This window comes from Balaenoptera physalus (genome assembly GCF_965194825.1).
Source record: "Balaenoptera physalus genome assembly, chromosome: 16".
Taxonomy (NCBI): Eukaryota; Metazoa; Chordata; class Mammalia; order Artiodactyla; family Balaenopteridae; genus Balaenoptera; species Balaenoptera physalus.
In genome coordinates, this window is record NC_138898.1 from 49,445,858 (window position 1) to 49,462,647 (window position 16,790).

Here is a 16,790-nt window from a genome sequence, read left to right on the forward strand (position 1 = left end):
CCACCCATAGTCTGCATTAGCTATATTCTCATTAGAATATTATATCCAAAAATATCAAGTTTTTGAGTAGAATGACAAAAAATGATCAAAGGAATGAAAAAAATAGTCCTTTGACATGCTAAAAATTGTGTGCAATTTTTTTTAAACTTTTTATTTTGAACAAATTTTAAACTTACAGAAAGTTGCAAAAATAGTACGGTGTTTTTGTAGACCCCTCTGAACTTCCCCTAAGGTTATTACATTGGGTATCTATAGTACGATAATCAAATCTATAAAATTAACACAGGTACAACACTACTAACTAAAATACAGACCTTATTCAAAGGTTATCACTTTTTCTTCTAATATCCTTTTTCTGTTCCAGATAGAATTATCTAGTCTCCCAAATTGCATTCAGTTATTTTTTTTCTCCTTAGTCTCCTCCAATCTCTGACAGTTCTTCAGTTTTTCCTTATCTTTCATGATCTTGACACTTTTGAGGAGTACTGATGGTTTATTTTGTAGAATGTTCCCCAATTTAGGTTTGTCTAATGTTTTCTCATGATTTGCATGAGGTCCAAATTTTTGGCAATGAAATGATGCTGAATTCTCACTGCATCATATCAAGGGAGGTAAGACTTTGAAACTATGTGAACTTGTTTCTCCTCAAAATTTCATGCATTAATTTTAGCATCCATTGGTGGATCTTGTCCCCAACAATGATTATTGTGGTATTCAACCATTTTATAAAAAGTTACTTACCATTTCCCTGAGGTATTTAATAAATACTGGAGGAGACTTAAGTGTGTGTGAGCAGGCTGGGAATTTGAGAAGGGAGGGGAGCTATGTTCAAATAATAAATGAGGGGCAGGGACAGAAAAACAAAAGCACCTCTCTACATGTTGTAGTTCTATCCTATCTTGGAATCACAGGGAGCTGCAAGTGCAACACTCAACTTCAAGATCTCCTAGATAAGATTTCACAACCTCTCCATAGATATGAATCTACCAGTTAAGGAATCAAGGATTATAAAACTTAGAATTGTGCCTTTAAAGGACAAGAATGCTGTTCAGAGTTGGAAAATCTAATAACTAACTGCCTACATGATCCCAAACCTAGTGTTAGTTAAGTGTATAAGTCAAGCTGAGGTAATTATTTACAATGAAATAGATGGCATTTTTTATTTTTAAGTCATCCATTTTTGTTTAGTGTTAACAAATTCTTTAGATAGACACCTTTTTTTCTTTGATCACTTGAAATAGTTTTCCTGGAGGAGTCTTTGGTCAGACTTACTGGGTATTATGCTATTGGTGACCAATTTAAAAACCTCATGCTTCAAAGGTGTTTGGTTTTGTTCTTAAAACATGCATTCTTCTCTCTTTGTATTTAAGAGAAACCTCAGAGGCACTGAAGTTACAACAAGGGCTCCTTGCTCCACATGTCAATCATGCTTATTCCTTCCTAAGCAACAATCTCTGGTTCCAAAACTATGAGTGAATATTTTGCCAGAAACAGGGCTGAAAGGAACCAGGAGATATTTCTGGGTTTTCCAATGATATGTAGGATTAGTAGAATGTCAAAACCGCAGGTGCGTTTTTTCTCAATCATAAAAATTTCAGTTTCTTTCTTCTCTCTAAGATAGAGAGCTATTATATCATCACTCATAGTGGTATACAGTTATCAGGAAATTCAACTTTCTGGTAGGAGGAACTGCTAACCCCTCCCATGGTGGTCACAAGCATAAAGGCTTTTGATCTTTGTGAGTTCCTCATTATAGTAATCATCACATGTAATACGATTACTGAGATGTTCTACTGTGCTGCAAAATCTCACCTGGGCAGTGTTTCACTGGCTCTTTAAAGTTCCATGAGCAGAAGAATTGTAAAGGGAATATGTCCAAAAATCTTTCCCTCCATGACAGCAATGCCAACACTGGGAAAGTAATTAAAATCAACTTTTTAAGGGCTCTGAAAATTAACCAACAATCTTGGGGGAAGGGCATTTAGTCAAGAAAAAATGACTGAAGCTAAATAAGAAGAGCAAGTTTCATAGCATTCTAACTTGCCCTGTTCCCACCCCCATGTCTCAGCTCCACTGTAGCCTTAAAACAAATAGCCCACAGTCACAGTGAGAACAAGCAGCCTAGCAGCCAGTGGAAGGGGCAGTTGTCATTATTTGACAACATTATTTGCCTGATGGTTCTCTAGAAGACCTCTCTTTATTTGACCTGACTTAGAGCTCATTAAAGACAAACAGCTTCCTACCTGTGGAAATTTGTTGAAAACAATCAGTGACAATTGTTTAACATCATAGCTGCCTATGGCAGTGAATAACAGAAGGGACAAACATTAGGTTAACCAAAAGCTTAGAAACAAAAAATACAGAATGAGATGTTCATAGAGGGCTTTGAAAACTCCCAGTATTCCTGGGACTATGGAAAGCCACACACATGTGTAGGACAGTGTGCATGCCCAGGGCTGTACCCATGCTGTGGAATGACCCAAGAAGGCCCTGAGTTCTCACTTCTGGCTGACTTGAGGCTCTGAGCAAGTAGGAAGAGAAGGATAAGTCAGAGCTGTAAACTTCCTAGTGTTGAAAGACAAAGTGAATACTGAAAGCAGTAAGAGAGCAGTGACTCATTACATGCAAGGGCAGCTCAATAAGATTAACAACTGATTTCTCATCATAAATCATGGAAGTCAGCAGGCAGTGGGATGACAAACTCAAAGTGCTAAAAGAAAACCATTGTCCACCAAGAATTCTATATCCAGCAAAACTATCCTTCAAATATAAAGAAGAAATTAAGGCATTGCCAGATTTTTACAAAACAGGAAACTCTTCATTAGCAGACTTGTTCTACAGGAAATACTGACGGGATTCCTTTAGGCTAAAATAAAAGGACACAAGAGAGTAACTCAAATCCACGTGAAAAAATAACAAGCATGATAAAGATAACTACATAGATATATATATATAAGACACTATAAGTGTATGTTTGTAAACTTTTTATACTAAATGTTTTAAGAGACAGCTGTATAAAGCTATAATTATCTGTGTTGAAGGTAACACAATGTATAAAGATGTAATTTGGATGACAATAACAGCACTGGGGGAAGGAATAGAATTATATAAGAGCAAAATTTTTATATACAACTGAATTTAGGTGGTATGAATCTGAGATATTGTTAAGATGTTAATTATAGTCCCCAAAACAATCACTGAGAAAATAACTTTTTCTAAAAGTAGAATAAATGACAAGAAAATGAAAATAATACCCTAGAAAATATCTATTTAACACAAAATACGCCAATAATGGAAAAATAGAGAAACAAAAACATCAGACATATAGAAAACAAAAAGTATAAAAAATGGGAGAAAAAATTGCAAAATGGCAGATATAAATCCTGCCTAATTACCTTAAATGGAAATGGATTAAACTCTCCAGTTCAAAGGCAGAGATGGGCAGAATGGATGAAATAAAAAGTATCCTTCAATTATATGTTCTCTATAAGGGACACACCTTAGATTCAGAGGCACAAATAGGTTGAGACTGAAAGGGTGGGAAAAAGATTACCATGCAGAAGTAACAAAAAGAGAGCTCAGTGGCTGTATTAATATCAAATAAAATAGACTTTAAGGCAAAAAAATTATTACTAGAGACAAAGGACATATTATAATAATAAGTGTCAATCCTTCAAGAAGATATAATGATTGTAAATGTATACGCACTTAACAACAGTACCCAAAATACATGAAGCAAAATATGGCATAAGAGAATAGAGAAATAGACAAATCAAAAATAATAGTTGAAGACTTGTGTAGCCCACTTTCAATAATGGGTAGAACAACTATAGTGGAGATAAACAAGGAAATAAAAGATTTGAACAACACTATAAGCTAACTACACCTAACAGACATCTATAGAACACTCCAGCCAACAACAGCAGGAAATATATTTTTCACAATTATGCGTGGAACAGTCTCCAGAATAGACCATATGTTAGGATAAAAACCAAGTTTAAACAAATTAAAAAGAATTAAAATCATGAGAAGTATGTTCTCTAACCAGAATAGAATGAGATTAGAAATCAATAACAGAAAGAAAATTGGGCAATTCACAAATAGATGAAAATTAAACAAGACACTGCTAAATAACCAACTGGTCAAAGAAGAAATCACACACACACACACACACAAAATAGAAAACACACACACACACACACACACACAAAAGCATACCTAAACTTATGAGACGCTACTAAAGCAGTCTTAGAAGGAAATTTACAGCTGTAAATGCCTATATTTTTAAAAAACAAATAAAGAAATCAGATAAATAATCTAATCTCTTACCTTAAGAAACTACAAAAAACAAGAAGAGCAAACTAAACTCAAAGCCAGAAGAAGGAAGGAAATAGTAAAGATTGGAGTGGGAATAAGTAAATTTATGAAAATAGAGAAAAATCAATAAAACTAAAAGATGGTTCTTTGAGAAGATCAACAAAATTGATGAACCTTTAGCTAAACTGACCAGAAAACACAAAAAGGGAGGACTCAGATTACTAATATAAAGAGCGAAAGAGGTGATACTGCTACAAGCACCACAGAAATACAAATCATAAGGAAATACTGTGAATAATTGTATACCAAGAAATCAGATAATCCATATGAAATACACAAATTCTTAGAAAGGCACAGACTACCAAAACTGACTCAAGAATCAATAAAATATCTGAATAGACCTATAACAAGAGATAAAATTAGTAATCAAGAAACTTCTCACAAAGAAAAGCTCAGACCAGATGGCTTCACAGATGAGTTTTACCAAATGTTTAAGGAAGAATTTTAATGAATGCTTTACAAACTCTTACAGAAATAGAAGAGGAGGGAAAATTTTACAACTCATTCTGTGAGGCCAGTATTTTTCTGATACCAAAACCAGACAATGACATCACAGGGAAAAAAAAAAAAAAAACCTATGAATATAGATGAAAAAATCCTCAACAAAATACTAACTACCTGAATCTATTGACATACAAAAAGGATTATACACCATGAGCAAATGTAAATTATCCCAGGAATACAAGATTGGTTTGACATTCAAAAATCCATTTGACAAAATCCAACATCCCTTCATGATAAAAATACTCAACAGACTACAAATAGAAGAGAGCTTCCTCAAAACAACAAAGGGCATCTATGAAGAACCCTATGAAATATCATAATAGTAAAATACAGAAGCTTTCCCTTTAAGACTGGGAGAAAAGAAAAGGATGTCTGCTCTCAAAACTTCTATTCAGCATGGTACTGGAGGTCCTAGCCAGGGCATTCAGACAAGAAAAAGTAATGAAAGGCACCAGATTGAAAAGGGCAAAGTATTTCTATTGGCAGGAATCTGCACAAAATGTATTAAAGCTAATGAATGGGTTTAGCAAGGATGCAGGATACAAAATCAACATACAAAAATCAGTTGAATTTCCATCATCATAATAAACAATTTGAGAATAAAATTTTAAAACAATTCCATTTCTAATAGTTGCAAAAAGAATAAAACACTAGGAATAAATTTAGCAAAACAAGTCCTTGGAAACCCACAAATCATCACTGAAAGAAACTAGAGAGACCTAAAGAAATGGAAAGACAGCCTGTGTTCATGCATTGGAAAACTTAGTATTGTTAAAATAGCAGTATTCTTTAAATTGATCTACAGATTTAATGCCATACTTGTTAAAATTTCAGCTGCCGTTTTGCAGAAATTAACAAGTTGATTCTGGGCTTCCCTGGTGGTGCAGTGGTTAAGAATCCACCTGCCAATGCAGGGGACACGTGTTCAATCCCTGGTCTGGGAAGATCCCACATGCTGTGGAGCAACTAAGCCCATGCACCACAACTACTGAGCCTGTGCTCTAGAGCCCGCGAGCCACAACTACTGAAGCTCATGCACCTAGAGCCCGCGCTCCGCAACAAGAGAAGCCACCGCAATGAGAAGGCCGCACACCGCAATGAAGAGTAGCCCCCTCTCGCCGCAAGTAGAGAAAGCCTGCGTGCAGCAACGAAGACCCAACACAGACAAAGATGGAAAATAAATAAATAGATCTATTTAAAAAAAAGAGAAAAAGCAAGTTGATCCTGAAATCTACATGGATATGGGCTTCCAGTTTCCAGTTCAGCATTTAAGGAGATTGGAAGTTGTCAGTCTTTCCTAACAATTTGACTTATGTCTTTTAACATAACATAACTGGAAAATCAACAACCCTTTTAAGAACCATTAAGAGAAGTGAGGTCATAGGGCAAACTGTTGCCCTCAAAATTAAGAAACAGACAGGCAAATACAGAAAATCACAACTTACCAGAGCAGAAACCCCTGAGCACAAACCTCGAAAGGACCCACTACCAAGGTAGAAAATACAAACTGTAATTGATGAACCACTGGAGGCTCAGGGTGGACAAGTCTGAGAGTTAAAAAGTCCAGGCGGTGGGGTAGTCACAGGAGGGATCTTATACTTTTGTGAGTTTTACCTCCTGGGGCTTGACCAGATCTTCACAGTGATATTGAAGGAAAATCTCCTCATGCTTCTAGCATGGGGAGGGGAAAAGGAACCCTTTGAAATATGACAGAGCATTCTGTTCTTCTTAATCAGGCTTGTCCTCAAGGGAAACGATTTTATCAGAGCCTAAACTATTGGGGATTTATCAGAGCCTAGACAACTCAGGAAATACCCAACTCCACCCCACTCTAGCCATCTGTCCCACCTAAGAGAGTGGGGGGAGGGAACTGAGGAGCACTTACAAAGGTCACAGATCAGAGACACAGGATACTGAAAGACTAAAGCCTAATCACAGGACTGTAGAATGCTTCCCCTCCCCTTATACCTCACCACCACTTTACTAAAGACCTATTTATGGCAGTTCTATTTACCCAGGATAACTTGCCTATCAAGAAAAAATTACAAGACATACTAAAACACAAAAAATGCAGTTTGAAGAGACAGAATGAGCATCAAAATAAAACTGAGGTATGACAAGAGATGTTGGAATTTTCAGACCAAGTTAAAATAATCATGATTAATACAGAAAGAACTCTAATGTATAAAGTAGAAACCATGTAAGAACAGATGGACAATGGAGCAGAGAGATGGAAATTCTAAGGAAAGATCTAAAAGAAATGCAAGGGATTGAAAACATGATAAAAGAAATGAAGAATGCTTTTGATGAGCTCACAAGTACACCAGACACAGCTGAGGAAAGAATCTCTGAATTTGAGGATGTGTCAGTAGAAGCTTCCAAAATGGAAAAGCAAATAGAAGAAAGACTGGAAAAAGTCACAGAACCAAATATCCAAGAATTGTGGGATTACTACAAAACGTGTAACATACACATAATGGGAATACCAGAAAGAGAAGAGAGAGAGAAAGGAAAAGAAATATTTGAAACAATGGTGACTGATAATTTCCTCCAAATTAATGTTGGACACCAAATCACAGAACCAGGAAGCTCAGAGAACACCATGCAGGATAAATGCCAAAAAACCATCTAGGACATATCATATTTAAACGTTAGAAAATCAAAAGAAAGAAAAAATTTGAAAGAAGTCAGACAAAAAAACACCTTACCTATAGAAGAGCGCAGATAAGAATTACATTTGATTTCTCTTCAGAAACCATGCAAGCAAGACAAGAGTGGTGTGATATATTTAAATTGTTGAAAGAAAAATACTCCAACCTGGGATTTTGAACACTAGAGAATTATCCTTCAGCAGTGTAGGAGAAAGACTTTTTCAGACAAATAGAAATTGAGGGGATTTGTTCCCAGTAGATGAGCCCTGCAAGAAATGTTAAAAGAAGTTCTTCAGGAAGAAAGAAAATGATATAGTTCAGAAACTTGGGTTTATGTAAAGAAAGGAAGAGCACCAGAGAAGGGATAAGTGAAGGTAAAATAAAAACTTTTATTTTTCTTATTCTTAATTGAGCTAACAGACAACAGTTCATTAAAATAATAACAGCAACAATGTACTTGATTGTGAGATATATTAATATATGTGTGAATTACTGTAGTAATGAGCAATGATACAGGGATGAACAGGAAGATTAGGATTATCTTGTTATCATAAGATATTTTCACTAACTGTGAAGGAGGGTAGCATTATTTGAAAGTGAATTTGGATTAGTTGTACATGGATATTACAAACTCTAGAGCAACCACCAAAAGAAGTATAACTGATATGCCAAGAAAGGAAAAATAATCGTCATATAAAATGCTAACTAAAACCCACAATCAGAAACAGAGAGGAGAACAAAAATAGGAACAAAAAACAGAGCAACGAATAGAAAACTATAACGAATATGGTAGATCTTAACCCAACTGTATCAATAATCACTTTAAAAGCCAATGGTTTAAACATAACAAATAAAAGAGATTGTCAGTGTGGATCAAAGAACAAGACTCAACTATATGTTGTCTCTAAGAAACACACTTAAAATATGAAGATACGCATAGATTAACAATAAAGAGATGGAGAAAGATATACCATGATTACACTAATAAGGAGAAAGCGGAGTAGCTGTATTAATTTCAGACAGGTCACACTTCAGATCAAAGAAAGTTATCAGGGATAAGGAGGGATATTACATAATGATTAAGGGGTCAGTTCTCCAAGAATATATAACAAGCCTTAATGTGTTTTTGCCTGACAACAGAGTGTCAAAATAGACAAGTCAAAAACGGTTGGAGGTATAAGGAGGAAGAGATGAATCCATTATTATGGTTGTAGACATCAACACCCTTCTCGCAGAAATGGACAGATCAGCAGACAGAAAATCAGTAAGGAGGTAGTTGAGCTCAACAGCACCATCAGTCAACTGGGTATAATTGACATCTGTTGATTACTTCATCCAACAAGAGTAGAATACACATTCTTCTCAAGCTCACATGGTCATTCACCAAGATAGTTCACATTGTGGGCCATAAAAAACACCTTAATGAATTTAAAAGAACAGAAATCACACAAAGTAAGCTCTCAGACCACAGATGGATTAAAATAGAAATCGGTAACAGAAAGATAGCTGGAAAGACCCCACATATCTGGAGATTAAACAACACATTTCCAAATAATACATGAGTCAAGAGGAAATCTCAAGAAAAAAAAATTTTTTAATGCTTTGAACGAAATGAATATTAAAATGCAACTTATTAAAATCTGTGGGATATAGTGAAAGCAGTGTTTACAGGGAAATTTATAGCATTGAATGCTTATATTTTAAAAATAAGAAAAATCTAAAATCAATAATCTAAAAGCCTTCCACGTTAGGAAATTAGGAAAGGAAAATGAACTTAATCCAAAGTAAGCAGAAGGAAAGAAAGAAAAAAAAATGACAGCAGAAATCAATGAAATAGAAAGCATGAAATCAATAGAGAAAATCAACAAAATCTAATGAGTTCTTCAAAAAGATCAATAAAATCAATAAGCCTCTAGCCAGGTTGATTAGGAAAAAATGGAAGAAGAAAAATGATTAATATCAGAAATGAAAGAGGGGTCATCACTACTGATCCCAGGATATTAAAGGATAATAAAGGAACATCATGAACAGCTCTATTCCCACAAATCTGATAACCTAGATGAAATGGACCAATTCCTTGAAATGTGCCAAAGTTCACACAAGAAGAAACAGACCATCTGAATATGATTATATCTATTAAAGAAATTGAATCAATAATTAATAACCTGGGATTTCCCTGGTGGCGCAGTTGTCAAGAACCCACCTGCCAATGAAGGGGATATGGGTTTGATCCCTGGTCCAGGAAGATCCCACATGCTGCGGAGCAACTAAGCCCGTGAGTCACAACTACCGAGCCTGCGCTCTAGAGCCCACAAGCCACAACTACTGAGCCTGCGTGCTGCAACTACTGAGCCTGCATGCCCAGAGCCTGTGCTCCACAACAAGAGAAGCCACCACAGTGAGAAGCCCGCGCAGTGCAATGAAGAGTAGCCCCCACTTGCCGCAGCTAGAGAAGGCCTGCACGCAGCAACGAAGACCCAACACAGCCAAAAATAAAATAAATAAATAAAACAAATTTATTTTTAAAATGTTTAAATAATAATAATAACCTTCCAAAACAGAAAATACCAGACCTGGATGGATTCACTGGTGAATTCTATAAAACATTTAAGGAAGAAATTATACCAATTCTCTACAATCTCTTCTAGAAGATAGAAACAGAGGGACGACTTTCTAACTCATTCCACAAGGCCAGCATTACCATGATACCAAAACCAGACAACGACTTTACAAGAAAGGAAAACTAAAAGCTGATATCACTCATGAAAACAGATACAAAAATCCTCAAAAGATATTAGCAAATCAAATCCAAGAATGTATAAAAAGAATTATACACCATCACCAAGTGGGATTTATTCCAGGTATCCAAGGCTGGTTCAACATTCAAAAATAAATAAATATAATCTTTCACATCAACAAGCTAAAGAAGAAAAATCACGTGATCATATCAATAGATGCAGAAAAACACTGAACAAAATCTAACACCGAATCATGATAAAAAAAATCAGCCATCTAGGAATAGATGGAACTTCCTCAACTTGATAAAGAATATCTACAAAAAACCCCGAAGCTGACATCATACTTCATGGTGAGAAACTATAAGCTTTCCCACAATGATCACGAAAAGGGCAAGGATGTCCAATTTCACCACTCTCACCACTTTTCAGCATAGTAGAAATCCTAGCAAATGCAATAAAAAAGAGAAAAGGAAATACAAGGTAAACATATTGGGAAGGAAGAAATAAAACTGTCTTTTTCGGCAGATGTTATGATGGTCTCTGTAGAAAATCTGAAGGGATAGACAACAAAAATCTCCTGGAAAAAATGATTATAGTAAGGTTTCAGGATACAAGGTTAATATACAAAAGTCAATCACTTTCCTATATACCAGCAATGAACAAGTGGAATATGAAATTCAAAATACAATAGCATTTATTGCACTCAAAAAATTAAATACTTACGCATGAATCTAACAGAAATGTATAAGAACTATGTGAGAAAACCACACAACTCTGGTGAAAGCAAAGAACTAAATAAATAAAGAGATATTCCAATATTCTTGGATAGGAAGCTCGATATTGTCAAAATGTCAGTTCTTCCCAACTTCATCTATAGATTCAATACAATTCCAATCAAAAATCTCAGCATGTTATTTTTTGGATATTGAAAAACTGATTTCAAAATTTATATGGAGAGGGGCTTCCCTGGTGGCGCAGTGGTTGAGAATCTGCCTGCCAATGCAGGGGACACGGGTTCGAGCCCTGGTCTGGGAGGATCCCACATGCTGCGGAGCAACTGGGCCCGTGGGCCACAACTACTGAGCCTGCGCGTCTGGAACCTGTGCTCCGCAACAAGAGAGGCTGTGATAGTGAGAGGCCCGCGCACCGCAATGAAGAGTGGCCCCCACTTGCCGCAACCAGAGAAAGCCCTCGCACAGAAACGAAGACCCAGCACAGCCAAAAATAAATAAATAAAATAAATAAATAAACTCCAATCTCTTAAAAAAAAAAAAATTTATATGGAGAGGCAAAAGACCCAGAATAACCAATACAATATTAAAAGAGAAGAACAAACTCAGAGGACTGGTCCCACCCAACTTCAAATGCCTGATGCAAGATATAGAAGTGGCACATTAAATAATTATTGATCTTTTTGAGTATAGCATTTATTAATTCAGTAAAACGTTTCTATAATATTCTTGAAGGAACTTTGCACATAGGATCCGTGGCTTCATCTACAGCTACTGAGAATGATTGCAATCTAAAACAATTATCTTAACATATTTTGTTTACAACTTAAGCTCCTATTAACTCAAAAATTTAAAGAATTTTCTTCTTAAGGCACTTGGAATTCTGTTGATTTGAATTTTTATAAGTAACAACAATGTGTCTCACAATCTTCAAAGTATTTCTTCTTTTCTTTTTTATTACATTTGGATTGAAGATGTTTTATCACAGTTTTTGAATCTTTTTCTTCCCTGTGAATCTTGAGGTGGCAAAGTAGAAGTTCTGCTCTTAATCTGTCATCATAAGAAATAAAGAAGTCCCATATAAGACTTTTTCTTGTAGCTTATATGGCATTAAGTAATTTAAAATGAATACAGTTCATAAAGTTAATTTCATGTAATGTTATGGATGCTGGTACGACAAACATTTTATTATTATTATTTCCCTTACATTATATTATTATTATTGGCTGAACTGTGTCCCTCCAGATACACATGTTGAAGCTCTAAACCCCAATATGGCTGTATATGGAGATAGGATCTGTAAGGAATAATTGAGGTTAAATGAGGTCATAAGAGTGGGACCCTAATCCAATAGGGTCCTTATAAGAAGAGGAAGAGGTACTTTCCTGGTGGTCCAGTGGTTAAAACTCCGAGTTTCCACTGCAGGGGGCACGGGGTCGGGGAACTAAGATCCCACATGCCACATGGTGCGGCCAAAAAAAAAAAAAAAAAAAAAAGAGGAAGAGACACCAGGAGCACATGTATAGAGGAAAGGCCATGTGAGGGCACAGCAAGGAAGTGGCCACCTACAAGCCAGGAAGAGAGCTCTCACCAGAAACCAACCCTCTGGCACCTTGATCTTGGACTTTCAGCCTCCAGAACTATGAGAAAATAAATTCCTGTTGTTTAAGTCACCCAGTCTTTAGTATCCTGTTATGGCAGCTCAAACATACTAATACAATTATTATTCAAATTTTTATAAACATTTGCTCAGACAGGATAAAAAGGTTGGCCATATTACAGTTATTTAGCTAAAACCCTCTCTTTTAAAAATTCAAATAATTACCAATCTCTTTTCTTGTTAAAATATCTGAAAATACTAATTCCTTTTATACATAAGTTTAATGACTCTCAGTGATCATTAATCACGACAACACTTTACTCTTATAACAATAAATATACATTTGTGGACTAAAAAAATTTACAAGCTAAAATTTGAGAGTTATGTTTTATTCCGCGGACATTCTTAGGACTTCAAGCCCAGGAGGCAACTTCTCAAGTAACCCTGAGAAAACTGCTTTGAGGAGGGGACTGTGGGAGCCAGGACACATGGGAGTTTTGCAACAAAGGGCAGGTAGTCTGAACATCAAAAGATGATTGTTAATTAAAGAAAACAAGACATCTCAAGTTAAGGAATTTAGCGCTTTTCTATATATGGGAAGATGCAAGAGTCTGGGTTCACCGAAATCTTTCCTTTAATATGCATCTCAGCTATCTATGTTTTTACATCCTGAGTTTCCTCAAGCTGCACCCTTGGAGAGTGGCTGCAGTCTGATGGCTGCTAGATGGCAGGTATTCTTTATTTCCTTCCTGAGTTCCCTCAGGGCTCACCCTGGGGTGTGGTGGGAGGGTGGCTGCAATGGCTAATGATGACATCTTTAGTTTACTGATAAGGCAGGCAGTATTTTATTTCTCTTATTTATACCTTCTTATAAGTAAAGTATTTATACTTTAACAGAATTTCAAAATTTGGAGACTTTTCGCTCTAAGCTACAGCTACATCTGAAATGCTTGTCTATATCTGGAAATAAATATTCAAATATGAAAGATAAATCAAAAGATGTGTCTTATTCCGATCAGCATTGGAAAAGTGGCATCGTTTCTGATTAGATATGTGGTCTCAATACAATCACATGATCATCAATCAAACACAAGATAGGGTTACAAAACAGAGTGGTGAAATAGATGAATTAGGCTATTTAGATTTCCGAAGATTAAGACCTGGAAAAGCCAAAAAGCAAATCAGAGCCTAGTATTGAGGTCAAAGCTTTACTTTGATGCATCCTTACACTTTGTGCCCGCATTTCCTGTGAAACCCAAATGAACTCAAAATGCCTAAGTAAGCACTAGCAGACTAGAGGCTCAGATCTTTGGGGGATGCAAAGTCACTTTTAGAATATTTTAAATTTACGATCTGAAAAGTTTTATAGCTTTGTTAGGGTGTCTATTAAAAAAAAAAAAAAAAAAAAAAAAGGACAGCATTTGAACATTCTGTATGGAACAAGCTCTCCAAAAGCTTATTCTCTGAAGTTTTCAACCACAGTGTGCCTGACCCTCAGATCTACCAAAGACCGTCTGTGTGCCCTAGCCACCTCAGAAGGGAACGTATCATTTCTGTGACTGAGTCAGATCCTTACATGGGGATTAGATGACAGTTTTAGTGAAGAAGTACCCTTATTCTTGGAAGAGCACAGGCTACTCTCTGGGAGTCTAGCATGATGGCTGTGACAGTGAGGAATGTGTATTTTTGACAAGTTGTATTTTCTTTTTCATTTAGTTCAAAATAGTTGTAAATTTCTCTTGAGATTTCTTCTTTGACCTGTGTGTTATTCAGAAGTGTTTTTTTTTTTTTTTTTAATTTCCAACTGTTATAGGATTTGGGGGCTCTCTTTCTGTTATTGACTTCCAGTTTAATTCCACTGTGGTCTGAACATACTTTGTATGATTTATATTCTTTTAAACGTGTTAAGGTGTGATTTATGATATAGGACATGGTCAGTCTTAGTGTAAGGGTCATGTAGGCTTGAGAAGGTTGTGTATTCTGCTGTTATTGGAAAGAGTATTCTATAAATGTCAAGGTGACTGATGGTGGTGTTCAGATCAACTACATCCTTACTGATTTTCTACTTGCTTTGTCTATCAATTACAGAAAGAGGGGTGTTGAAGTCACCAACTGTAATAGTGGATTCTTCTATTTCTCCTTGAAATTCTATTAATTTTTGCCTCACATATTTTGATGTTAGATGCATATACACTCAGGATTGTTATGCTTTCTTGGGAAATTTACCCCTTTATTGTTTTGAAATGCCCTTATTTATAGCTGACATTTTTTTCTTGAACTGAAGTCAGTTTCATCTGAAATTAATGTAGTTAACTCCAGTTTTCTTTTGATTCATGTTAACATGATATATCTTTCTCTATCCCTTTGTTTTCGACTTTTATAAGCTTTTGTATTTAAAGAGAATTTCTGGTGGACAAGGTATATTTGAATCTTGTTTATTCATCCACTCTGACAATCTTTGTCTTTTAGATTTGGTATTTAGAACATTCACATTTACTGATTACTGATATAGTTAGATTAATATCTACCATGCTTATAACTGTTTTCTATTCATCACATTTGTTTTTGTTTCTTTTCTTTCTTCCCCTCTTTCCTGCCTTCTCTGGTTTTAATTAAGCATTTTATACTATTCCATTTTCTCTCCTCTCTTAGCATACAGATTATGTTATTTGATAAATTTTAGTGGTTGCCCTAGAGTTTGCAATAAACATTCGCAATTAATCTAAGTTCACTTTCAAATAACACTACCATCACTTCACATGTAGTGCTGCTACTTTATAACAGAATATTCCCAATTCCTCCCTCTCATCCTTATAACATTGCTGTCCTTCATTTCATGTATCCATATACTATAATCACCCAATACATTGTTACTATTATTTAAACAGTTATACTTTAAGATCAATTAAGAATAAGACAAATAGGTACTACATAAAACTAAAAAGCCTCTGCATGGCAAAAGAAACATCAACAAAATGAAAAAGCAACTTACAGAGTGGGAGAAAATGTTTGCAAATCATATATCTGATAAGGCATTAATATCCAAAATATATAAAGGACTCATACAACTCAATAGGAAAAAAACCCCTAATAATCTGATTTAAAAATGGGCTGAGGAACTGAATAAACATTTTCCCAAAGAAGTCATACAAAAGGCCAACAAGTATTTGAAAAGGTGCTCAACATTGCTAATCATCAGGGAAATGCAAATCAAAATCACAATGGAATGGCTATCATCAAAAACACAAGAAACGTGGGAATTCCCTGGCGGTCCAGTGGTTAGGACTTGGAACTTCCACTGCTGGGGCCCAGGTTCAATCCCTAGTCCGGGAACTAAGATCCTACAAGCCACGGGTTGCAGGTGGAGGGGTGGGGAACCACAAGAAACAACAAGTGTTGGCAAGGGTGTGGAGGAAAGGGTACCCTTGTGCACTGTTGGTGTGAATGTAAATTGATGCAGCCACTATGGAAAACAGTCTGACAGTTCCTCAAAAAAATAAAAATAGAACTACCATATAATCTAGTATTGGCACTCCTGGGTATTTATCTGAAGGAAACAAAATCAGTCTCTTGAAAAGATATTTGGACTCCCATGTTCATGCAGTATTATTTACAATAGTCAAGACATGGAAATAAACTAAGTGACGAGTGGATAAAAAAGAAGGAAAAGGCAGCCATAAAAAGAGAAAGAAATCATGCCATTTGAGAAAACATAGATGGGCCTTGAGGACATTATGTGAAGTGAAATAAGTCAGATAAAAAAAGACAAATACTGTTTTATTTCACTTATATGTGGACTCTAAAACAAATCCAGCTTACAGACACAGAAAACAGATTGGTGATCGCCAGAGGCTGGGGGTTGGGGGTCTGCAGGATGGATGAAGGTGGAAAAAAAGAGCAAGAAAAATGAAAGATTTTATTTTACCTTCTTAAAAATTCCTTCTCGGATGCTTTTCCTTTTTTAATGTAGATCCAAGTTTCTGACTTATATAATTTTCTTCTTCATGAAGAACTTTCTAAACATTTCTGTCTGGACAGGTTCACTGGCAATGAATTGCCTCAGTTTTTGCTTTACTGAGAAAATCTTTATTTCTCCTTCACTTTTGAAGGATAATTTTGCTTGATATAGAATTCTATATTTTTTTTTCTTTCAACACTTTAAATATTTCACGCCACTGTCTGCTTGCTT